Source organism: Podarcis filfolensis, assembly GCF_964270895.1.
Source record: "Podarcis filfolensis genome assembly, chromosome: 1".
Taxonomy (NCBI): Eukaryota; Metazoa; Chordata; class Lepidosauria; order Squamata; family Lacertidae; genus Podarcis; species Podarcis filfolensis.
Genome location: NC_139604.1, coordinates 57428058 through 57434057, shown reverse-complemented (window position 1 = coordinate 57434057; position 6000 = coordinate 57428058). Strand labels below are relative to the sequence as shown.

Sequence of the window (6000 nt, the reverse complement as noted above, 5' to 3'; positions counted from 1 at the left end):
TTGTTCACCATCAACATCATCATCTTTGGACCCTGCTTGACCAGTGATAATGGACATTTTGCTATTTCTACAGCCTGGGGGTGTGGACAGGATCCTTGGAAATGTACCCCATGTGTGATGGATCCTTGCCCTTCATGGCTCACTAAAAAGGCCAGTGGTGGACTACCCTGGTGCCTCCCCCCAAACCTCAGGCTTTATATACATTATTTATACAATGAGTCCCATCTGATTGGCTAATTCTGCTTCCCTCCTGCAGCCTGATTGGGCTGCTCCTGCAGGCCAATCCGTTGTTGCATTCTAGGATCCTACCTGCCTATTGTTCTAGGATCCAACCTTAGTACATAACAGCAGAGTTCCAGCATCCCTTAAGGAGGCAGTTATAATATGTTTATTGAAAAAGCACCTCGCTGAATCACACCATACTAAATAATCACCGACCAGTTTACAGTATCCCATTTCTAGGCAAGGTACAGAATGTGAGGTGGTGTTATGAACTGGCAGGACACCAAGGAAGGGGAAGAGGACCCCGGTGAGGAGTGTAGCCACAATTGGTACGCACCAGTAGACACTGCTGTTGTCCCACCCACTTTTGTCCTGTTCCCACCTAACGGCTGCACATGTCCTTTCCCCAGAAGGCTGCTGAAATATACTCTGAGTTGAGTGTGGATTTCATGCTCTTTATTCAGCTCATAGTAGTGAGGAATGAAAGTTCCCCTAAAATATCTGCTTTATATACATTATTTACACAATGGCCCGCACGTGATTGGCTAATTCTGGGATTCTCCTGTAGGCCAATCAGGTTGCGGATTCACTTCCACCTGGAGCTGGATTGGGTAGCTCCTGCGGACCAATCATACTGCTGCATTGTTCTAGGACCAATCAGACTGCTGCATTCTGGACCCTATTGTTCTAGGACCAATCAGATTGCTGCCTTTTGGATCCTATTCAACTCAGTACATACCAGCTGCCAATGACGGAAAGTAGCCCTTGAACCTTCTCCATTCTGGCACTTTGGGTGTAGGAGAGTAACCCATGCCTCTCTCCACTGACGGACAGCGGCTCTCCAGCTCCCTCCTTCCCAGACAAGATGTCTTTCTCAGGCCAGATGCCCAAGGATCCTTCTTTCAGCCTTTAACCATTTGTGGCCTTTTAGATGTGGAAGGGATGTTTTTGATTTATTTCTTTTTCCTCTTGTTCTTCGTATGGTTCTTAAGTCTCTATTGGTTACCCTGGGCAAGATAAAGCGAATAATACATCATCATCATCGATGCTGGTAATTAAAGCATCTTTTCCTTTTTCCCCAAAGAAGGGGAAAACCCCATTTCTGTCTCTTAGATCACTTCTGTCATCTTCAGCAAAGCCCTATCCTTTCATCTTCTGCCTCTAGAGGCAGGAGTTAAACAGGCAAGATTCTGGGCCCAATTATTATAAAGCGGTGGTTGAGATGGTGCAAATGAGTTGCTGGCAACAGTGCGTGTGTTTTTGCTATCATTATAGTGATCAGAGTTTCCCCAGGAAGAGTAAATCCAGATTAAATAAGGAAAAAATATGGGCAGCCATTTTGATGGCAATGGTGTCATGTGTGAAGACTGTCGAAATCATGTGTGCATGGGGGAATCACGATCTCACAATAAACACCTGTTTGGAAGCACCTTCAGGGAACAAAGAAATGGAACACTGGAAACAAGAAGCTGCTACCCAATTGTCAGCTTCGCAACGTGTCAGCCAGCCTGGCCTGCCTTCATTCCAGCTCCTCCATCAAATAATTCCACAAGCACCAATACCATGGTCCAATTTACAGCTCAGGATTAGGTAAGGCTCAACCCACCCACAGCTTTTAAAGTAATGCTTTCATGCACTGTACATTCTGCATATCAAGTTGTCATTGATAACCACAGCTCTTCATTATTTAATGCTGCGTTGAACAGTCAGTGTTGCTTAAGGGGAGCAAGCTACACATTATTTCAGAATCGGAGCTCTAGACAAGCCTCTCCATGCCCTACTTACTTGCTTAAAGCCAGAAGTTCCTGTTTTTTTTACTTCATGTTGTTTTTCTTCATGGGAAAAAAATAAGCTGCATTTCCAGGAATGTTTGTAATTCCCACGTAGAATTTAAAAGGTAAACAGGTATCTGTGATCCTCTTAAAGCCAATAAAACTACTTTGAATAAATTGTAAACAGAAACTTGTGTCCCAAATTATAACAATTTACAAAGGGGTAGCTATCTTGCAGCAAGATCGGGCCTCTCTTGTACCACATTTAAGATTAGCCCATTCATTATGCCACAAGCATTTGTGGATTTCATAATGCATCTGATGAAGTGGGTTGGGTTCTTGAAACAAATGCTTCTAGTTTAAGCATGGTGCTGATAATATCAAGGTCATATGCTTGATTCCCGTAGGTGTACATGTTCCTGCACTGCAGAGGATTGGACTAGATGAGCTATGCGTTCCCTTCCAGCTCTATGATTCTACTGCACGTACACAGCATGCGCACAGAGAACAGGCATGCAAGGAAGGATAGACTGGAACTTTTCTTCACCACATTTAATAATAATAATAATAATAATAATAATAATAATAATAATAAATTTTTATTTATATCCCGCCCTCCCCAGCCAAAGCCGGGCTCAGGGCAGCTAATAACAATAAAATAATACAACATTCTAAAATCATTTCATTATACAATTAATTCAAATCAAATTGATGGCAACCATTGGGCTAGAGTTCTGTGAAGATTGCCGAGGGAGGGAGTCAGGCTGTGCCCTGGCCAAAGGCTTGGTGGAACAGCTCTGTCTTGCAGGCCCTGCGGAAAGATGTCAAGTCCCACAGGGCCCTAGTCTCTTGTGACAGAACATTCCACCAGATTGGAGCCACAGCCGAAAAAGCCCTGGCTCTGGTTGAGGCCAGCCTAACCTCTCTGTGGCCTGGGACCTTCAAGATGTTTTTGTTTGAAGATCGTAAGTTCCTCTGTGGGACATACCAGGAGAGGTGGTCCCGTAGGTACGAGGGTCCTAGGCCATATAGGGCTTTAAAGGTTAAAACCAGCACCTTAAACCTGATCCTGTACTCCACCGGGAGCCAGTGCAGCTGGTATAGCACCAGGTGAATGTGATCTCGCAGCGAGGACCCCGTAAGGAGTCTCACTGCAGCATTCTGCACCCGCTGAAGTTTCTGGGTCAGTCTCAAGGGCAGCCCCACGTATAGTGAGTTACAATAATCCAGTCTGGAGGTGACCGTCACGTGGATCACAGTGGCTAGGTCAGGGCGAGAAAGGTAAGGAGCCAACTGCTTAGCTTGGCGGAGATGAAAAAATGCCGCCTTTGTTATAGCTGCAATCTGCGCCTCCATGGAAAAGGAGGTGTCAAAGATTACACCCAAACTCTTAACGGACGGTGCTGGCACTAATTGCACTCTCACAAGAGATGTGAGTTGCCCCACCAATCCCATATCATCCCGACCCAGCCACAGGACTTCTGTCTTTGAAGGATTAAACTTCAACCGGCTCCCACGTAACCATCCAGCCACAGCTTCCAAGCATCTGATGGCAGCCCAACCCAAAACTCCGGATATGCTGGGCGAGGGGACGCATAAAGATGTTAAAAAGCATCGGGGAGAGTATCGCACCCTGAGGCACTCCACACACCAAGGAGTGGCGCGTTGACAGTTCCCCCCCAAGTGCCGCCTTCTGTCCCCGACCAGAGAGAAACGAGCGCAGCCATTGAAGGACTGTGCCCTGGATCCCTACGTCGGCAAGGCGGTGGTCCAGGAGTTCGTGATCAACCATGTCAAAGGCTGCTGACAGGTCTAGAAGAATCAGCAGCCCTGACCTGCCTCGATCCAGCTGCCTGCGGAGATCATCTGTTAGGGTGACCAGAGCCTTCTCGGTCCCATGACCAGCACGGAAGCCGGATTGGAATGGATCCAGGGCCGATGTTTCATCCAGAAACCCATCAAGCTGTTCAGCAACTGCTCTCTCAATCACCTTACCCAGGAACGGAAGATTCGAAACCGGACAGTAATTGGATAATTGATGGGATGCGGGTGGCGCTGTGGGTAAAACCTCAGTGCCTAGGACTTGCCGATCGTATGGTCGGCAGTTCGAATCCCCGCGGCGGGAGGATAAGAAAATTGGCTTCCAGGTGGAAAAATCAAAATTAGAAACAGAACTGCTAGATCCCAAAACTAAGATACTTTCAAGAATGTATAACTTGCTGTTAAAATGGAATACACAGGATGAAACGGTTAAATCTGCAATGATTAAATGGGCACAGGATGTTGGACATGACATAATGTTTGCTGACTGGGAACAGTTGTGGACCACAGGTATGAAATTCACGGCATGTAATGCCTTAAGAGAGAATATTATGAAAATGATTTATAGGTGGTACATGACCCCGGTCAAGCTTGCGAAAATTTATCATTTGCCTGATAATAAATGTTGGAAATGTAAAGAAAATGAAGGCACATTCTTTCACCTTTGGTCGACGTGCCCAAGGATTAAGGCTTTCTGGGAGACGATATATAATGAACTGAAAAAGGTATTTAAATATACCTTCTTGAAGAAACCAGAGGCCTTTCTTCTGGGCATAGTTGACCAATTGGTGTTAAAGAAGGATAGAACTTTCTTTATGTATGCCACAACAGCAGCAAGAATACTTATTGCAAAGCATTGGAAGACACAAGATCTACCCACTTTGGAAGAATGGCAGATGAAGGTGATGGATTATATGGAATTGGTGGAAATGACCGGCAGGATCCGAGATCAGGGGGAAGAGTCAGTGGAAGAAGATTGGAAGAAATTTAAAGATTATTTACAGAGATATTGTAAAATTAATGAACTTTAGAATAATGTTGGATTAAAATTAAGAGGTTTCTAGCTGTAATGGGTTAAAAGAATATGAAAAAAAGGGTTTATAAAACTAAAATTTCAAGATCACAATAATTTAAGAATAAAGATTTGGGTAGAATAAAGAGGGAAACAAATTGCTGAGCTAATAAATTGAACTGGAATACAAAAAAGAGAGGTATGAGGAGGTCCAAGAAACAAGTAAATGAAAAATAATGTGATGGAAAGACTTTTTTTCTCTTTTTCTGTTTGTTTTTATTTTTTGTAATGTAAAAATCTTAATAAAAATATTATAAAAAAAATAAAAGTTAAAGGATAAATAGAGAACATAAAAAAAAAGAATCCCCGTGGCGGGGTGAGCTCCCGTTGTTCGGTCCCAGCTCCTGCCCACCTAGCAGTTCGAAAGCACACTTAAGAGCAAGTCGATAAATAGGGACCGCTTTATAGTGGGAAGGTAAATGGCTCACCAGCTGCAGCTTCGTCACGCTGGCCACGTGACCCGGAAGTGTCTTCGGACAGCGCCGGCTCACGGCCTCTAGAGCGAGATGAGCGTGCAACCCCAGTGTCGGGCACGACTGGCCCGTACGGGCAGGGGTACCTTTACCTTTAAAGGATCTAATGATGTTTCCAGGTGGAAAAATCAAAATTGGAGACAGAATTGTTAGAATCCAAAACTAAGAACTTGTCAAAAATGTATAACTTGCTGTTGGAATGGAATACACAGGATGAAACAGTTAAATCAGCTATGATCAAGTGGGCACAAGATATTGGTCATAACATTATGTTTGAGGACTGGGAACGGTTGTGGACCACCGGTATAAAATTTACGGCATGTAATGCCTTAAAAGAAAATATTATGAAAATGATTTATAGGTGGTACATGACTCCAGCCAAGCTCGCAAAAATTTACCACTTGCCTGATAATAAGTGTTGGAAATGTAAAGAGACTGAAGGTACATTCTTTCACCTTTGGTGGACATGCCCAAGGATTAAGGCTTTCTGGGAAGTGATTTATAATGAAATGAAAAAGGTATTTAAATATACCTTTTTGAAGAAACCAGAGGCCTTTCTCCTGGGCATGGTCGGCCAATTGGTGTCAAAGAAGGACAGAACATTTTTTATGTATGCTACAACAGCAGCAAGAATACTCAT

At 44.0% G+C, this 6000-nt stretch overlaps 1 long non-coding RNA gene across 1 annotated transcript in view; it reads right to left on the bottom strand.

Annotated features, from left to right (window-relative positions):
* Positions 1-207: 207 nt before the first annotated feature.
* LOC310746961 overlaps positions 208-6000 on the bottom strand; it is a 43832-nt gene continuing 38039 nt past the window's right edge. The window contains exon 3 of the long non-coding RNA XR_014540821.1: positions 208-1229. This is a non-coding gene — a long non-coding RNA (uncharacterized lncRNA). The remainder of the gene's footprint in view (positions 1230-6000) is intronic.